Source organism: Megalopta genalis, chromosome 15 (genome assembly GCF_051020955.1).
Source record: "Megalopta genalis isolate 19385.01 chromosome 15, iyMegGena1_principal, whole genome shotgun sequence".
NCBI classification, from domain to species: domain Eukaryota; kingdom Metazoa; phylum Arthropoda; class Insecta; order Hymenoptera; family Halictidae; genus Megalopta; species Megalopta genalis.
In genome coordinates this window covers 3,451,815-3,472,877 of record NC_135027.1, presented here as the reverse complement: position 1 = coordinate 3,472,877, position 21,063 = coordinate 3,451,815, and the positions used below count along the sequence as shown (strand labels likewise).

At 42.3% G+C, this 21,063-nt stretch overlaps 1 protein-coding gene across 3 annotated transcripts in view; it reads right to left on the bottom strand.

Moving 5' to 3' along the window:
* Positions 1-21,063, bottom strand: part of LOC117229132 (uncharacterized) — a 128,783-nt gene that overhangs the window by 28,570 nt on the left and 79,150 nt on the right. The gene's annotated exons all lie outside the window — the stretch shown is intronic.

Here is a 21,063-nt window from a genome sequence, read left to right as displayed (position 1 = left end):
CCGTCACCGAATTCTGGTTTCGCATACCGGGTCATCGCGGAGACTATCGAGGCTTTCTCGGTCGTTTTTTCGGGCAATTTGTCGGGCTGGCACCGATTCCAGGCCCTGGGAATCTCCATGGACACCTCGCGCGCTTTTTACTCGGCCAGACAGCTTTATCGGACCCCGTATTTCAACGACGCCAGACAGGAGAGAGTGGACGACGATGGTCCGCTCGATCCTCGGCGAAACAAAATCGATATCCCATTCGACGTTACCAACAATCGTATCACAATTCGCGCGGCTCCTCGTCCGGCTCCTGTCGGGGCCCATCGATTTTTCCGACCCTTTCACGTTTCTCCGCGGTTCGACGGCAACTCCTGGCTCGACTCAGAATAAAGAAGACAACGGGCGGACAAGTTTGCCACAATGGGCGCAGCCCGAATGGAAACGCCTTTGATATTCGATTGGAATTCCTCGCGGTGAAAAGGGAACGCGTGGCCGAGAGGTGGCCGAGAGGTGGCCAAGGGCAGAGCTGGACAGCAATCGATTATTTCGTGATTACTTTTATAATTACTTTTTCCAATTACGATGATTACAATTATTACTTTTGCAGAATTAATCATGGAAATCATAATGATTAAAATCAATTAATCGTCGCTAGAATAAATCCCGATTACATTTGGCAATCTGTAATCACCAGACTGCGGATTTTACGCATTTATGGAAGAATTGAGAAGATATAATTTCATATAGTAAGAGAATTAAGAGAATTCAAACAAAATTTTATTAAATCGGTTCAACGAAAAAGAATGAGCTGTCTATTTAGTTTCTATTTCGTGCAATCGATGCAGACGAGTTTCATTTTGCATAAAGATCCGCAGTCTAGTCGTAATCGATAATCACATTAATCCATTTCCTTCTTGCCTAACTCTGACCGAGAGGGGGCAACGTGCTGATTGGACGGTTCCGATTCCGATTGATTCCTCTGGCGAGGAAAATTTCAGGGTGGCCGAAAAAGGCGACCGTTCTTCCGATTCTGATTTATCGAACGGGTTCACTCGGTAGGCCGTTCTACACTGTACACGTTTCAGTTAAATCATCTCTCGGCTCTTTTATCCTAGTTTCGAGAGCGTTTACGAGCAAAAAGCATCGAATATGCCGGGCATGATCGGTGCCCGGAGCATCGATGGCCAGGGCAGCTGCTCGCGATGAAGCGTTACACGATATCTCGCGGTTTTACAGCCGGGCTCTTTCTTTTATTTGCATAATAGTCACTGATGACCCGTCGTAAAGGCAACGCGGACCGTTTACACGCGCTCTCTCCTCTCTCCTCTTTTACTCTCTGTCTCTCATTGCTCTCGTTCTCTCCTTTCTCTCTCTGGCTCTCACTGCGCGCTCTCTCCTCTCTCTCTCTCTCTCTCTCTGTCTCACAGTGCTTTCTCTCTCTTTTACTGCTCTCTCTCTGTCTCTCTATCTCTCACTGCTCTCGCTCTCTTCTCTCCCTCTTTCTCTCTCTTCTCTTTCTGGCTCTCACTGCTCTCTCTCTCTCTCTTTCTTTCTCTATCTCTCACTGCTCTCGCTCTCTTTCCTCTCTCTATCTTCTCTCTCTGTCTCACAGTGCTTTCTCTCTCTTTTACTGCTCTCTCTCTCTCTGTCTCTCTATCTCTCACTGCTCTCGCTCTCTTCTCTCCCTCTTTCTCTCTCTTCTCTCTCTGGCTCTCACTGCTCTCTCTCTCTCTCTTTCTCTATCTCTCACTGCTCTCGCGCTCTTTCCTCTCTCTATCCTCTCTCTCTGGCTCTCACTGCTCTCTCTCTCTCTCTCTCTCTCTCTCTCTCTCTATGTCTTACAGTGCTCTCTCTCGCTCTCTCTCCTCTCTCTCTGTCTCTCACTGCTCTCCCTCTCTCACTGCTCTCTTTCCTCTCTCTCTTTATCTCTGTCTCCCTCTCCTCTCTCTCTTTCTCTCTGTCTCTCTCTCCTCTCTCTGTCTCTCGCTGTCTCTCTCTCCTCACTCTCTCCTCTCTCTGCCTCTCTATCTCTATCACTCTCTCTTCTCTCTCTGTCTCTCTCTCGCTGTGTCTCTCTCTCTCTCTCGTTTCTGTTCGTCGTTTCCCGATTCCTGTTCGTTCGCCCATTCATATCCAACCCCACGATCGCGCTCTTCTTTCCGTTCGTTCGCCGTGCTTCGAACGGACGTTCGATTTTTGATCGACCGCCGTGCCGCGGATAATGCGCAGCGTTTATCATGTTTATTGGGTAATTCGTTTAATAACGGAGTGATATTTAAGTCGAGCCGGGTAGATCGTTTCGGGCGGTATTCCGTTTGGTATTCGTTTTATGGCGCCTCCTTCCGCTCCCTCTCGCGCTCCTTCACCGTCTTCCTCTTTCTCTTTCTGTTTTAACCGGCCGCTAAAAAAGGTAGCCGTTACGGGACCTTGAAGTTCAAGGTCAGAGTAACTTGCTAGCCAGGCATTCCCGTTCCTCGGTTCGTTTCGGGATCGAAAAGAAAGCCTCGGTGCACGCCGCGGGCCTGATAACCCGCGTTCGCCGGCAATTAGCACTCTCGCCGCCGCCATTTTGTCAGGGAACCGTTTCTCGAGGAGCCACGCAGATTCTCGGCATTCTTTTCACCGTGGCGTATTTTTAATTTTCGGTTAGCCTGTCGGCGGGGGACGAACGAAGGGAGCAGTAAATCATATTGTTGGAGCGGTTCGCGATTCTTAATACGTGTTCGATTTAATTTGGATTTTTAATTAACACGGGGGAAGATCGTTCGGATATTTCCCAGGCATTGTGTAATTACATGGCGGCGTAAGTCACGTTTTCCTCATTGCGAGAAACAAGAAGTGTTATTGTTTACCAACAATAACAAATTCACTGTTGAGATGATTTACAGTGAAGTTAATTTCACATTTTATTTCACCTTTCTTTTTAACATTTCGCCATGCATATGCGGTACATTTTAGGAGACACATAAGAAATACGTAAATAATACATATGAAATATATAAAATCATTTTATGTAACTTGTTACATAACAATAATATTGTTATGAAATGTCGTTTTCGTACACTCTGCTGGAAAATCGGTTAAAAACTGTATCCTTCGGCACGGAGGCTCAAAGAAAATCTTTCATTGTAACCGATGTGTTCACAGGAATTATTCTCCTAATTATACAGCAGCTTATAAAATCCAGGACTTTAAAAATTTTGACATTGGAATAAAAAATGAATGTCTGTATGAAGTTGTATGCGAACTTTATGACATAAAATTTGATGCGAAGTGGCCTTGATCATTCAATTGCAAGCAAATTACATTTGGAAATCATAATCAATACAGTAAACTCTCCCCAATCTTCATTCAGCTTGTAAACAAAAATGGACAATTTCGGAAGAGGATATACGATTATTTTAGCCTCGCAGCTCATTTTTTATAATTACCGATTGTTAACAATTATAAAAACGAGGTGCAAGCTGCAAACGACACGCTATAATCGTATCTCCTTTTCTCAAATTGTCCATTATTGTTTACAAGCTGAGGCAAAATTGGGGAGAATTTACTGTATAAATAAAATCTGATTAAAGATGACTGTCTGTTTACAAAAGAAATATCAGCCACGTGGTCGCGCAAGATGGCGGCCAGGAGGGTAGTAATATCCAAAACAACGTCTCGCCGGTATTCAGCTCACGGGCAAGTGAATTAAAAGTCTCTCTCTCTCTCCCGCTCTCCTTCCCCTTCTCTCTCTCTCTCTCCATCTTGAGAAGATCTTTAGTAGGTGCTACCGCTGGAGAAGTAGAAGTAGTGACCTCTCGCTGGCGCGATATTACGCCGCATTGAATTCAGGTTAGCTCGCTGGGGGGACTCATAAGAGGCGGACGCGCAAAAATTATGAATCCCGTGAAAGGTTTCTAGTACAAAGGCACGGCTGAACGGTCCTGTGCAATCGCACATTTCATTAAACCGTTACCGTGTGACGAGTTCTTTCCTCGGCAAGAGCGCCGCTCCTGGCGCATCGATTCTCCTTCCTATTGTTCCGTTTCGTCGCGCTGACGCAACTACCATAATTCCTGAAACCCACTCTACCCTCTGCTACCTCGTACTCTCGATCGCTGAACGGTGCGGGGTCAATTACAAAAGTCTCGGAAAAATACGTCGCACGATCGTGTCCTAAAATACGAATCACCCTTCGACGAGGGCGATCATTGGAATCATTCGAGCTATAGTTCTAAATTGTTCGAGACAATTAGAAAAATGTTTCACTCGAAATATTTTCGCTGTTGCAGTTTTTTTTAGCTTGTTCAAACAGAGGATCTAATTTATAAAGGAAACTCCATTCTAATTTTCTCGTAGAGATGTCAAGGTTATTGCATTTAGCATGGCGAATCTCAATTGCGAAACGAAACGTTCTGAAACTCATAGATTAGGCACCCTGGTATAGTAATTTTTCCCGGAAATGCCAAATTTTGGATTGCTGTGAATTTACCTATGTCACAGATCTAAACTCACTCTCTCTCTCTCTCTCTCTCTCTCTCTCTCTCTCTCTCTCTCTCTCTCTCTCTCTCTCTCTCTCTCTCTCTCTCTCTCTCTCTGGACAACATACTGCTGTGGTCTAAATCCATGTTAAAACTAATCTGAGCATATGTAATTTAGCTATGAAGCTCGATTTTAAATTTTAAAGTAGAAATATTGGAAAGATTCCGAGCAAAAGTGTTGCACGCAATGGTAAAAGCTTCGTGGTTTGTTACAAACGAAGTCGTGAGAAACGATCTACAAATGCCACCAGTGAAAACAGAAATTATTAAAAAATAATTTTGCAATAAAGTACAACGAAAGACTTAGTAAGCGTCTTGATTAGCTAGCGGTCAACTTACTGGACGAAAAAGCAGACTTAGGATGATTGGAACGCTAGAAGCCACCAGATTTCACCAGATTTAAATGAACACATAATACAGCAATTTCTCTCTGAAATGCCAAATTTCGGGTTGCTGTGAATTTCCTCGTGCTAATCCCACGCCTATGTAACTTTTTGTCATGTCGATGCTAAGGATGGTCCCCGAATTTCTATCGAATCGCGTCACGTGGCCTCCGAACTGTCTTCGAATCGTGTCACGTGGCCTCCGAATTGCCTCCGAATCGTGGCAAGAAATTAGAAATAAAAAGGTCAAGTCATCTTTTTTATTCTAGCATCACTATGTACTCATATCAATGTACACCGTCATGCCGGCCGCTGCCTTTTTTCGCCGACTGCTCCGAGTTTCTATAAAAACGAGCTACGAGGCCCGAAGAATCGCGACTTAGTATTCTCAGATCTGCCGGTTTCAATTCCTCCGAACATTTCCGAGAGAAATTACCGTAATCCCCGAAGAATCCTAGAAACGGCCGAAGGATATCTGGATCGTCCAGGAGCGTTCCGGTTTCAATTAAGACCGATCGGCCGCGAGAATTCGCGCGTCTCGCGCTGCGATTGCGGGACAGGGTTACGGCACCCCGATAATTTATTTCAGCTGGGTCCGCGGGCCAGGTGCGCGTGGGTGGTCGGGCCGATAGGCGGTCCGGCACGTTCTGAAACTTGCAATCTCGTTGCCCGATCCGGAGCTGACTCGGTAACGCCTCGGAGTACGCGAGGTCACGCGACCGAGAGAGCCAAGCGGGCTCTTCGAGGATGTTCCTGTTTGCAGGAGAAAATGCACCGTGACCGTGCACACGAGCATCCTTCCTCTTCCACTTGACGGAGAGGAGGGCTGCGTCACTGGAGCTAGGACATGCTTCGATCATCCACAGGAGTGGTGCGCAAACATCCATTTCGTTTCCGGAAGCTGTCGTTACCGTCTACTGTCCGGTTCCTGCGATGGCGGTCTGTCGCGTCCTTCGGAGATTTTTAGACAGTTTCACGAAGGACGTATCGTATGAAACAGTAGATAATTATGACAGTGATAGATCTCGCTGTGTGGCTGCGTATAAGTTGCGATTATGGCAGTCTACTGGTCTTTATTTTGTAATCCCTCTGTAATTGACGTTCAGATTGTGTGCACGAAAGTGGACAATTTGGGAAGAGGGGATACGATTATTCGAGCGGTTTGTTTTTATAGTTATAAATTGTCAACAATTATAAAGGCAAGGCTCGTATAATCGTATCTCTTCTTCCGAAATTGTGCATTTTTGCTTACAAGCTGAAGGAAAATTGGGGAGAATGTGTACTGTATTCGGTTTCTTTTTAACACATTATGCGCAGGAGATGTATTAATACCTGTTTAAAAAATTTAGTGTTTCTTAATTTCGTTATATATTTTAAAAAATCCCGCTGAGAGAAATTCTAAAAATCCTCGTTACACAATCGTCGTCGAAATCTTGTCAGTTTCACAAATATTAAATGTACTTTAATTTCAAAGAATTAAATTGTTTAAAAAGGTGTTTATAGCACATAGCGTGTTAAAAATCGGTCTTCAAAATGCAGAGAGGAAATGAACGTCAGCGAAACCTGACGAATTAGTTTCCACCATCGACTAATTCGTTTCACGGAACATCCTCCATTAAAAGTCAATTTCAAATGCGCTCTGAAATCTCGCAGGATTTAACCCTTCGCACTCTCGAATGGCGATTCTGAGACACCACTAAAATTGTTACATCACGTTCCAAGATAATCTGTACAAATATCAAAGCTTAGATACAAAAAAATTGTCAAAAGTCTAACTGTTGTACGAGTCACATCAATTTCATATGCATAAAATGCACTTATAGTATATAATATAGGCTTATATATAATATAAGCCTATGGCTTATGGTATTTCCATTTTAATGAGAAATAATAATAATAAAAATAAAAATATATAATATATATATATATATATATATTATAGGCTTATATATATATATATATATACCATAGGCTTATATATATATATATAAGCCTATGGTTATGGCTTATATATATAAGCCATAACCATAGGCTTCGAGTGCGAAGGGTTAACTCGACACCATTCTCCGAGAATCGATCTCCACGATCGAAAAGATCGCGCGGATACGATCATCTCTGAAATACAACTATTGAAACACATTAGTCACTACCATCGGCCCTCGATCGCGGATATCTCGCGTTGCGTCGTCGTTGTCTGGAACACGTTCCCGCGGTTAGAAAGTTTCGACAGCGTTCCGCGAACAAGAGATGGAAGAGAGGACCGTAATTCGAAACAGCATCGCGAGCATCTCGGCACCGACGGATATTGTTCTTGTTTTCCGACGGGGGGCACGGCGGCGGGTACCGCATTAACCTTTGGACAATCTCGCCCCGTTGCTTTCCTTTCACCTGTGCCTTTCGTAGAGCGCACCCACCGCCGCCCACGCTTTGCCCGCCGCCGCCCACCGCCGCGGAATTTCGATTTCTATTTTTCCGCGCGGCGCGCCTTATCAATCGAAACCGAAAGTCCCCGGGCACGAAACTGGCTTCGGGTTGCGTAACGCCGCCGAGTCGAGGGATATAGAACGAAATTTGAATTTTTATGGGAACATCCAGCGGGGATGCGCGTGCCGTGCTGCCTTATTCCGTTCGTTCCTCGTCGCGCGGAATACGGAATCTTGAATGCTCGGATGCAATTTCTTCTGCATTTCGGGCACGCGTTCGCGAAACGTCTTCATCCTAGAGGATTATTACCGAGCTCGCCGATAAGTAGACCCCGGTTTTTGCGCAGTTTTTAGTAGCTGCGAGTCGAGAGAGAGAGAGAAGGAGAGACAGAAAGAGAGAGAGAGAGAAAGAGAGACAGAAAGAGAGAGAGAGAGAGACAGAAAGAGAGAGAGAGAAAGAGAGAGTGAGAAAGATAGACAGAAAGAGAGAGAGAGAAAGAGAGAGAGAGACAGAAAGAGAGAGAAAGAGAGGGAGTGAGAAAGAAAGAGAGAGACAGAAAGAGAGGGGGGGAGAGAGAGACAGAAAGAGAGAGAGAGAGAAAGAGAGAGTGAGAAAGATAGACAGAAAGAGAGAGAGAGAAAGAGAGAGAGAGAGAGACAGAAAGAGACAGAAAGAGAGAGAAAGAGAGGGACAGAAAGAGAGAGAAAGAGAGGGAGTGAGAAAAAAAGAGAGAGACAGAAAGAGAGAGGGGGAGAGAGAGACAGAAAGAGAGAGAGAGAGAGAGAGAGAGAGAGAGAGGTGAAAACCATCGAAGTATTTCAGCTTGTTCAAATTATTGAACAGAGATAACATTTTTCATTCGGCTTAAATTGTTGTTTTACGTTAAACTCCGCGGCGTGTCGGCGAGAAAAGTATCGCGCAGCCTAGAAATTAATAACCCGTTTCAACGGAGATCAGGCTATTCGACTAACCGCCGAGATCCTTTCTGTTTGATTCGCCCGGAGTCGCGTAAGCCAAGTTAATTAGAACCGTTCCTCAACGCGACGTTTATTACCCTTTCGCCTCTTAGTTGGAGGTTACGATCTCGACGCGAAATAGTCTGCTATCCAGGAAATCGTCAAGCCGTACGAGAACGAGCAATGGTCGTATCGAACTCGTTAAACCTCTCCAAAAATTTTGCTTCGGTTTACAGTTTCCGTTGCACTATTCTTTCAATTTTCAGTGAATTTTAACTACCGCCTTGTGCTGCGCACCAAATTACTGGGCCTGGACGAACCTCTGACCAGATTGATAAGCAACTGGTCATACTGAGAAACCGTTTGATCCAATATTCCAATCTTATATCTTGCTTTAAAAGACAGAGAACTTGCTTTAACGTAGTTTACTTAGTTTTATCATTTTTTTTTAAATCTGTTCTATCCTTCAAAATCCAGATCCTAGAGGAAACCATTCTGGAGAAGGATCGAATATCTATCTAGTCTCATTGTAACAATAAGAAATGACCAATTGAGGAGGAAACTGGATCGTAAGGAGCTAGGATCCAGAAGCTGGCAAATCTCTCAGTTTGAACAACTCTGGACAAAGAATTGCAGAAGATAAAATACTATACAGTGCAAGGTGTCGACCTTGCCGACAAATGTCCCGGTTTTAGATTAAGATATTCTGAAAAACAGTTGCAGAAAAGTGCAGATCACACGTCTAAGAGCTAGCAAACTTCTCAGAGTAGAACCCTGTGGACCAAAAATTGCAGTAGAAAAGATGGAACAGAGTTCAAGGTGTCAGTGAACGTCCCATTCCCAGTGGAAAAGATCCTAGGGGAAACCATTCTGGAGAAGGATCGAATATCTATCTAGTCTCATTGTAACAATAAGAAATGACCAATTGAGGAAGAAACTGGATCATAAGGAGCCAGGATCCTGAAGCTGGCAAATCTCTCAGCTTGAACAACTCTGGACAAAAAATTGCAGAAGATAAAGTACGACACAGTGCAAGGTGTCGACCTTGCCGACAAATGTCGCGGTTTCAGACTAAGATACACTGAAAAACGGTTGCAGAAAAGTACAGATCACACGTCTAAGAGCTAGCAAACTTCTCAGAGTAGAACCCTGTGGACCAAAAATTGCAGTAGAAAAGATGGAACAGAGTTCAAGGTGTCAGTGAACGTCCCAGTCCCAGTGGAAAAGATCCTGTAGAAAACGCGAAGAGGGAAGAAGCAGAGAGAGAGAGAGAGAGAGAGAGAGAGAGAGAGAGAGAGGAGAGTTGGAGAAGGCGAAGACCTCGAGGCCGGAGGAGCACGCGAGGAATAGAGGTGCGTGCGTCCCCCGCGGTTGCAGGGGAACTGGGCCGTGGTCTCGCGTTACTCGTCTCCCGCATGGCGCACGAGCGCAAAAAGTGACACATATTTCAGGGCGACGTGGAACGAGAACTCGGCTGACCGCGAGCACGCGGAACATATCCGCCGGACGATTTTCGCGATCGCGACCGAGTCCCCCAACCAGGCCAGACCAGTTCCTCCAGGAATCTGAGAGCCGAGATCCGAACGAGGCTTTTTCTCCCTACGATCCTCTATTTTTATCCTTCAGCAACGCTCGACGTCATTACTGGAAACTACTTATTTAATAAATCGTTTTGCAAATGGATTTAAATTGAGCCGATTACGTGTGAAATGCACTTATATTACAGAGAACTTTGAAATTACATGTATTTTGTTGCAGCACTCTGTAATTCACGCAGAAAAGTCTTACTTTGAGAAATTTAATTAATTTGTTAGATTTGTTAACGCACTGTTTGGCAATAAGATTTTGATAACAAACATGTAACGAGGATTTTAGGATTTCACAGAGGGATTCTGGGTTACAAGCTGTAGCAAAAATGTCTCGCAACCCTAAATAGGGGTTCCTGAGGTCATTCGGAGTAACTTTTTCCTCAGCGAAAATGCAATCCGCGGCTTCGTTCGCGAGTTATTAACGAAAAACGCTGACCAATAAGAGACGAGCTCGGCTGGCGCGAGGCGGTCCAGGCAACGAGCGCGCGGAGCGCAGTTCCGCGCATTGGCTCGGCGCGCCAGCTGATCTCGCCGCTCATTGGTCACAGTTTTTCGTTAATAACTCTTAAATAAAGCCGCGGATTGCATTTTCGCTGAGGAAAAAGTTGCTTCGAATGACCTCGGGAATCCCCTATTATAAAGATTGCGAGAGAATTTTGGAACACCCTGTACAACGAAATTCGAAAAAATTAAATCTTTTAGAAAGGTATTAATACCTCTTCCGCGCGTAGCGTGTTAATAAACGAACGATGCTAAGTCACTGCTTGACGCGTTAAGTGCTATGTCAGTCACCGTTGACTGACACCGTATACTTTCCGTTCAGACCGCGTCAGTCGCCTGTAACTGACGATTTACAATTTACAGAATTATATTTATCTGCTAATAAATTTTAAATAATTTGTCGACCATCAAATAATGTATTAAAACATCGCCTGTTAACCAGCTTTCACAAGTTTCGCAGGTTTCACAAAACGGAAACAAACTTGGCGAAACAACGTGTTGATCGAAATTGTTTCCGTGCCCAAGGTCGCCGAAGGTCACGAGACTAGAACAGCGTAAAAACGGTACGAAAAATCCGGAACTTCGTAGATGCCGCGTTCGAAGCTGTTTATTTATTTGCGAATCCAGCGACCCGTGAAGCTCCAGCCGCGCGATCAAGGATTAAAAAAGGATCATTGGTCGATCGGAAACGGTTCTCCCTGGCTGATATAATCGACCGACCGTTAAAGAAGCTCCCGGAGATTGTCGCGGTTGCATCGCCGGAGCAGCATTTTTGTTAGAAACAAGCTATTGGGATTATGGCTTGGATTATTTCTCAAATGAATATGATATTGATTCTTTTTCTGAAAAGTTTTACTTTTATTTTTATTTGAGAGAAGGTTATGTCAAGATTATGTCGAGGTTATATTGCATCGGTTGCATCGACGGAGTAGCATTTTTGTTAGAAACAATCTATTGGGATTATGGCTTGGATTATTTCTCAAATGAATATGATATTGATTCTTTTTCTGAAAAGTTTTACTTTTATTTTTATTTGAGAGAAGGTTATGTCAAGATTATGTCGAGGTTATGTTGCATCGGTTGCATCGACGGAGCAGCATTTTTGTTAGAAACAATCTATTGGGATTATGGCTTGGATTATTTCTCAAATGAATATGATATTGATTCTTTTTCTGAAAAGTTTTATTTTTATTTTTATTTGAGAGAAGGTTATGTCAAGATTATGTCGAGGTTATGTTGCATCGGTTGCATCGACGGAGTAGCATTTTTGTTAGAAACAATCTATTGGGATTATGGCTTGGATTATTTCTCAAATGAATATGATATTGATTCTTTTTCTGAAAAGTTTCATTTTTATTTTTATTTGAGAGAAGGTTATGTCAAGGTTATGCCAACCAAATTCAACTGAGCGACCGGTAATTTTTTTTTATATGTGTATTGTGAGGTGGGGAGGCCAGAAGTTACCGGCTTACCGGGCAATCAAGGTGAATGTTGTCAACACCTTGAAGTGGGTATCTATAAATGATGACATAGTCAAAGAAAATTTGCAAAAAACTTTGATAATTAATATTGATAATTAGGAAGGGTAGAGAAGGAAGGAATAAGGATTCAAGGAAAAAAGGGTGGTAGAAAAAAAGGGTGGGGCTGAGAGACCGGTGACTGAAAATCGCCTGCTTATATACCCTTTTCGGTGTGATCTTCTCCACACCAATCAAAGACGGTCATTCATCGCGTTTTACATTGTATACGCGATACTGGGATCACTAACAGTCGGAGCACGATGTGCTCTAACGACACCGGCGATGATATATCGCGGTATCTATTGGGTTGACAACTAAGTAATTGCGGATTTGTTCAATGAAATAAAAAATTTTTTTACTTGGAACGAAGTTGAATCTGTAATGTATTTTCCATTTTGTTCGATGACCTTTTGCCATCTCTCTGACAACTTGAAAATTCCACGCTCGTAGAAAGTCTGATCCTTTTCGGCCAAAAACTGAGTTAAGTGAGATTTTACAGCGTCATCATCGTTAAAAGTTTTACCACGAAGGGAGTTGTCCAGGGATCGAAATAAGTGGTAATCCGATGGCGCGAGATCAGGGCTATATGGTGGGTGTAACATCAATTCCCAAGCAATATCCATCAATTTTTGCCGAGTGGACAAAGACGTGTGCGGCCTAGCATTGTCCTGGTGGAAAATGACACCTCTACGATCGACCAATTCTGGTCGCTTTTCCTTGACCGCTGCATTCAATTTGTCCAGTTGCTAACATTCACGGATAATAAAAAATAACATAATAATAATAATAATAATAATTTTATAATATAACATTTACGGATATCATAAAAATGGGAGTGGGAGACATCTATAACTGAAATCGGCAATTACTTAGTTGCCAACCCAATATAATATACAGTTTACATGACCATCGGTGCGCGCTGACGGAACCGGCGGAAATGTAAACTGATATTTTCGAATCTACAGTCCTGAGTAAACTATAGATTAATTTTTGTCCGAGGCAAAAGTTTCTTTTTCAACGCAATCGAATATTGCGGCGGCCGCGAACGCTGGCGAATGGTTCGGACAGAGAGGACTCCTCAGGTGTATCGGAGGAGGAAACAGGTCCCTCCCTCGTCCTCGTCCTCGCGGCGCGGCGTGGCGGTCACTCGAAGATAGCTCAAGGATACACGGCCGAGAGCCGATTCGATCGGCCTGGACCGAGACCGTTAAGCGTCCAGCGGCGAGAAAGAAACTACTGCTCTACCGTACATGCTTCGAATAGTGTTCCGATCGGTGGCCTCTCTGGGGCAAGGTCAAGAAGCAAAGAGTATAAAACTGTCGCTGGACGGCCGCGGCGTTTCCTGCGCCGCCGGCGGACACATGCGACGACCTACTGATCGCGGATTTTAAACCCGCCCCGTTAGCTCCGAGACCTGTCCACGGAAATTCCCCCGTGACGATTGCAACATTTCCTCCACGACCAGTTTCGGGAACGGTCCAATTATAATTGACTCGTTCCTAATCCGACTCGCTGCCACTTTCCCTAAGTTCGTTGCTTCACGCAGCCAGGATATCCGTATGAATAATATAAGAGGCTTAGGAATATTATCGCGAATTACCTTATTTTCATCGTAATTACAAGTTTATGCAGAATCTATTTTTGTCGTGTAAACGCTTTTTAGTTGCATTCCAGTCGATGCGAAATCTACAATGCGTGACGATGCTGTTCGATAAATGATTGCTGTTCAATAAATAAACAACTGTAACTAAGAAGAAGAAATATTTTTTCGCAGTTCGAGGATGTGTTAATGCATTCAGAAAGATATGTTCAGATATTGTTAACAGTTTTCTAGAAAAACATTCGCGAAGACCCCTTACTTTTGTAACTGCTGCAGAAGGATTTTGTAAATCGTCCAAAAAATTCTAACACATCTTTTAAAGTTTAATATATATATTTAGATATATAATATATATAGTAATAATTTATATGTGCAATATATATAATAATAATTTATATATGCAATATATATAATAATAATTTATATATAATATATATAATAATAATTTATATATGCAATATATATAATAATAATTTATATATAATATATATAATAATAATAATTTATATATAATATGTATAATAATAATAATTTATATATAATATGTATAATAATAATAATTGATATATAATATATATATAATAATAATAATAATAATAAATTGAACTGTAAAGATAACTGTAAAGGTAATGACAAATTAAACTGTAAAAAATATATTAAACTATAAAAAATATATACATGTACAGATTAATATATTTACACTTTAATTCACATTTATAAAAGAATTATAAACGTTCCACATGCTTGCGAGGCTTCACATGAAATCAGGAACACGCCTAAAAGACTCGTCCAAAACATCGAATCGAGGTGAGCATCGAAGGAGGTCAGGAATCATCCTGAACGCGCAGCCAGTGATTTTCACAACAGACAGTGAATGGCGCGAAATAAGATGGCGGAATCGCCCGGAGGTTCTCAGCTGAAAGCCAGCCGTGGATGCACTTCGGGTTGTTGTTTGTACTTTCTGCAACGGCGATAGTAAACGTCGCCGCGGGTAAGCCTCCATTAACATTCATAGTCGCGACGAGGTTTCATAATGCTCGTGGGTCTACGCTCTCCGGCGACTTCCTAAACACGTGCCGGGATCTCTACGTGACGTGGTTCCACGAGCGCAGAGGGGGGACCCTGCGCGGCCATTAAAATTTATGCTCGCACATTTTCGGTCACCGGTGGGCCGACGTAAACAAACACGAACCGGGCAGGCTCATAGGGATTTTTTTCACATTGCATTATTCATACGGGACCGCGCGACGCTCGCCAAGAGCGCTATCTTAATTTATTCGAACGCTACCGAATTCATTCTGTCGGAAATAATAATTAGCCGCCCACGATCTCGGGCCGCGACGTCCTCCGAAAATTTTGGGCATCCGTGACGGTCGTTATGCGAGCTTTCGTGCTTAATTATTCATGCGACCACGATGAGTCAGGGATTCGTCAGTGGACGGTACGGTATCTAGGCGACGGTTATGTCACCGTCTTTTGGCGATAACAATTCGCAACATATCACACGGCTTGCGTAAACTTGAGGTCGAAACACTAACTATTGTTCACGATGTTTCAGATCTTCGAATCTTCTACGACGACAGACTGTCTTATTTGCTTAACCCTAGAAAGATAACCATATGACAACGTACGTAAAAGATAACCATACGCTTCAGAGGCGCATGCTTTTCTAAGGCGTCAATTTTATACTAACAATGGATATTTATTTAAGTTAATCTAGTCATTTTAAAGGTTTGGCATTATTGTAAAAATAAAATGCATTTATATTATATTTTTTTATATTTTAAGTAATTTGAAACTTAAATCACTAGACCTCTATGAAAAATTAACAAAAATCAACAGTCTTCGCAGGCGCCTCTGCGACGTAGGTTATCTTTCTCGGGTTAACGAAGCGTCTGAAAATCTCCATCGATTATTTTCTGGCTGTAAGTTAAGATTTTCTCGTATATGTTAATTTCTTATCCATTTATACTGTACGACGAACAATAAATAAACGAATAAATAACGCAATTTTTTCAGTGGCGATATCAATGACAATCTTGAAATGCCAATGAATATGTAATATTTTTTTATATGATGCTCAATCATCGTTCAGGATAAAACGGTAAAAAGAACGTTAAATTTTTAATTTACAAATATTATTTCAGATGCATGAAGTTCTGATCTACAAATCTGATACATTCGATCACGACAAAAATGTTCCAATACTCGCAGAGACGCTCGAATTTGTCTCGTTTTCGAAGAAAAACGCGTCCTCTCGGTTTTCCGCTCGTGGTATCGCGGCAAAAGTTTGTCCAGTAAAATAACCGACGGCATCCGAAAGAGGAGGCTTCGAGGTTTCAAACGGACCAAGGTTCGTCCGTGTACGAATATTTTAGCGACAGTTCGAAACAGACCGAAGAGCCTCGCGATGCGATCGCGAAGCGAAATTCGCGGATCGCATTGAAAAACCGCGATAAATCAGGAATGGAAAGAACGTGCCGGCGTTTCCAGAGTGAGTGCAGCGATTTCCGGAACAGTGCGCGAGGGTTAATGACCAAGAGAGGAATTCCTAGATCGATGGGACACGGGACAGAAATGACTCGTGAGAAATGGCCGCGGCACGGTGCGGCTTGGTTTCCAGTGGCCGGCGCGGCGCGGTTTGTTCAATCGCGTCAAGTTTATCTCGGGCCTCGAAATGACATTGTCCCCGTTAGGCCGGGGGCCAGTTAATCGGTCGGTTAGTGGGTTAATTGACGGCCGCTTCTTTCCTCTTAATCAGAGCCGCGGTATCACTGCACGGATAGCCGGGGGGGAGGGTAAAGAGGTTAACTTGCGGTCGTCCTCCGGCTGAAATCCGACCTCGGGGCACCTTCGACAACAATGGAAAAGCCAACACGGTTAGAGAGAGAGAGAGAGAGAGAGAGAGAGAGAGAGAGAGAGAGAGAGAGACACTCTTCTGCCAGTACGTCCACCGGCTCGTTCCGCGAATTCTGCTATTCCGAGTCCCGGGATCGCGAGAAATATTCGCCACGGAGGAACGATTAAGCTGGAACGGGAACGAGTCGCTATGATAACCGCTACTCCGTTGCGGAACGTTTCTTTGCGGGGTGACGAGGCACGGCTATATACGCTACCATACGCGCGTCGATTATTTATTTATTTAATTCGACTAACGGGACGGACCACGCGAACCCGCTGCTTGATACGCGTACTCGATGCTTGATACGCGCAGGGTAGTAGGAGCCGGCTGCTCTGGGGTGACCGATTACTGCGCCTTTGCTGTGTTGTTTCGGCATAATTAACACGTTCGGCGTAGACAATCGATTAACAAAATTCTCAGGAAGTCGAAGCAATTTAATTGATTAAAGCGAAACTAGAAAGTTGATGTTAAGTTTAATATTTAAAGTTGATATGGTATTATAATATTTATAAAGCTCTAATCATAGTGGATGACATTAGAACTCTTTTGCATCCGAAACATCATAGTAAAATTCAGCTTGCTCGAATATATTACAATGAAAATGAAGTTTCAAAATTAGGGAAAAATTATTGTTAATCATATGTGACCGACGCGGCGCTCAACGTGTTAATTCACTATGTGAAGAGAGAGATATTAATACTTTTTTAAGCAATTTATTTTTCTTTAATTTCGTTATATATTTAAAAGAATCCCTCTGCGAAGTCCTAGAAATCCTCGTTATATACTTGTCGTCAAAATCTTATTGTCAGCTTTGTAAATGTTAAACGTTTTTTGAAAAGCGAATTTTTTTTTTAATTCATCGACTTTCCCCCGTTAGACGTGTGAATAAAGCTCGATCTGCGATCCACAGATAGTTTGTTAACTTCGTATTTGTCGAATAAGACATATTACATTGTTGTATTCTTTTATTTTGTTTATTTTTTAATTAGAAAATGTAATACGTCTTATTCGATAAACGCAAAGTTAATTGAGTCCGAAAATAAATCAAAGGCACAGCAATTGGTCACCTCGCACCAATTGGTTCCACTACACTGTCTCTCGATTTTTCCAAAAATCTTTCACTGCTGCAGTTTTATCGGTCGCGCTTCTCGCTCCATTTGCATATTTGTAATATGTATGATAATCCTGATGGAAATCTGACTGCCAGATTTAGGCGAGCTGCTGCATTTCGTACCGCGCGCACTATCAATCTCTTCACGGTTTTCTACAGTTGATCTCAGAGACAGATTTTCCGTTGATTTTTCTAGCGTCTTCTGTTATTCTTCGAACAACCAGACTGTCTGCTGATTATCATTGTTATTATTTCTCACGCATTTGTACTTCGATGAATTGCTACGTGTTCTCTTCTCTTACTGTTCTAAAAATCGTCTGACCACAGCCGCCTTTTTCACTGTGACAGCTTTCAGTACAGACGTCGGCAATCTTTTTTGACTGTCAATTAAAATCACAAGCAAAATGAGACTATTAAACAAAAAGTTTCGGATCAGTGGTATTTCCATTTTAAAACAATCTTTCGGTCGATAATAAGATAAATTTTATCGAGAAAATAATTACAATGTACTTCCAAACTTTGAACACAAAAATTCAAAATTCGAATTTCGATTGTTATAAAAACAAATATAATCGTCAAATTATCAAATGGCACATTCGGTGACCCGTGGATCATAGGTTGCCGACGTTCTGGTACACTTTCGTCCACAAATATCCTGAATCACCGTTCGTTAGCACGATGTCATTGTTAACCCTTTGCAGACGAATATCGACATATCGACGACGTCAGAACTGTGCGTATTATTTCAGACGTTGCAAGCGTGTAATTTAATCCACTTTTTGAGCAAAATATTCTTCGAAAATCCTCGACCACGAAGGGTTAATCCTCGAGTGGCAACTCCGAGGCGCCATTAAAAGTTATGTCACGTCTCAAAATAAATGTATTAATCAAATTTGCTTATATTTGAAGAGCTGTTGAAAGCACGAGTCACAATATTCAATTTCATATGCATAGAATGCATATAAAATGTAAAAACCATGGGTCGAAAAAACTATTTTAAATTTTGCGGCAATTCGGCTCCGACCGCAAAAGGTCGAACATATCACGAACCATTAAAATTCAGGAAAGCGTTGCTAAAATGGAAATTCGTCGAACCTAAATCCTCGGCAAGATTAATCCGACGAACTCTCCAGGTATCCTCCTTCCCCAGGATGAATTATTTGTCACGGTTTATCTGTGACCCGATTGTGCATTTGAACAGATGGAACCGGGCTGATTTATGTTTCCATGCAGAAAATTCTACGTGCCTCCGTAATTTATGCACCGGGCGCATAGCGAGAGATTAGAGACCGAAATATGACAGAACGGAGCTCGCGGTCGGTATTAATCGAATCCCGGTAATTGCAGGTAGCCGATCGGCAAATACCGATTCGATCGAGAGAATAATGGGCACGTTAATTTGCATCGTTAGTATCGTTCGATCCGCGTCTCGGCCAGGATCAGGCCGGTGAGTTATCGTTCACGAACTCGCCGCAACTTCCCTCCCTTCCCACCCTCCAACCCCCCTCTTCGTGTAACGCCATTATTCAGCGGCTAATAATCCGCGGCGGATTGTAATTAGCGATGCCTGACATCGAGCAACTCGTAGGTGTCCCGTGACACGGTCGTCAAATTAATTAACCTTTGATTGAGACTCTTTACGAGGGTCTGCCTGTGATCGACCAACTTCCAGCGGATTTACCGTGGTGTTTATCGGGGAACATTTTCCGCATCGCATTAACCTTATCTCGGAGTTCGTAAATCACCGATCGTTCTAACACCTTCGAAGAATCGGCGGACAAGAAGCAGATTCTTCCCGGTGATTCGCTGTCTTTTGATTATCGTAACATGATACACCCTTCTCCGCGGCGAGCATCATCGAACGCTATTTACCGTCGGTGCAACTGCGTTAATAGGATAATTAATAATGCCAATAATCGTTCTAGTTGGCTTCACATTATATTCTTCTTTATTTTAGTTTTAGATGTATATTTTAGATGTATATTTTAGATGTATATTTGGATTATATGCATTTTTGACCAAAGTGGTCGAAAACAAAATTGTAAAGGCATGAGAACGATTTAAAAATATTTTCAAATTATGGTCGATTTATTAACACTAGAATTACCGTGTCCTGAACGTGACTAATGTATATTGTTTTATAAAAGTGAGATTTGATTTATTCAAACTTCCCACGATTTTTATTATAATATAATTTTAAATCTCCACGATTTCTATTATAATATAATTTTAAATCTCCACGATTTTTATTATAATATAATCTTTAAACATCCTACGATTTTTATTATTATATAATCTTAAATTTTCTACGATTTTTATTACAATATAATTTGAAGGTTCCTACTATTTTTGTTATAATATAATTTTGAACTTCTACGATTTTTATTATAATATAATTTTTATAATACAATTTCATTTACATCAAGAATTGTAAAAAAATGTTGGAGACCAGACATTTTGATTTGTTTGGTAGTTTAGTATTAAAAATATTAAAAGAGGAAAAACATTTTTCATCCGATTCTCGTCTCTTATCAACGAGTTATACAATTTTCATTTTCCATAAAAATCCGCAATCCAATTATTATTTATATGTATTGCAGAGTGTACTCCTCGTTCACATACGAATAAATTCATATAAACCCATATAAATTCGAACGTCGATCGGCCTCGATCTTTCCATCGATTCATTCAATTTCGCGTGTTATTCTCAACCGTTGATTTTTCCCGATTTCACTGGATCATCTCGGATCATTTTTCTCCGTACACTAACCCAATTCCGCGCGATCTCTCGGTCCCGAAAGGCTTCTCGGGACCTCTCCGATGAAGAAAAATCGCCGAGCCTTGCTCGAGACTCGATGGAAAAACATATCTCGGATCATCTCCTCCGTCGCGTTGCTATAGGTCACGGAGTATCTTGGTTTCCCGGCTCTCCGGCGCGAAATGAGAAAATTTATACCATCGAAGATCACTTCTTTCCCGACATCCCGCGAAAATCATCGGTTACCAAGGTTTCGCGGATTATTTCCTAGGGGCATGCGGCCGATCCGGTGGTAATTTAATTTATGTCTTTCCTGGCGCGTTCAGAGCCGCCGACCAGAAGCGCTGCTCCGCTTTAACAAGCGGGCGTAGCAGAGCTTGCAGGAAATGGAGGATGATTAAGGGGGAAGAGAGTGGTTCGTCAGCCTGGAATTTGGTTGTTACCGCTCTGCCATGGGAAACCCGGGCCGCCACCAACGATTTCTCATTATTATGTCTCAAGCATCGCCGATTCTCACGGCGATCCGTAAAAGAGACGAGATCTAGTGCTGCAAAGAAGCGAATTCAATGCCGTTACGCTATTCATCATTTTCAATTACCATCGCCTTCGTTTATTATCACTGTAATTCGTACGGCACGGTTCACGAGGTAATAGTTAATTGCAAGCGTTGAAATTGTTGTGCGAGAAACGGCTGTTTATTTTTGTCGACTTCGATGATATTAAGGTTCTGCAACGCCATCGAATAGTTTCACTTTGAATATACTGGAAAATTTTAGTTTATAGGACAACTAATAATAATAATAGCAGA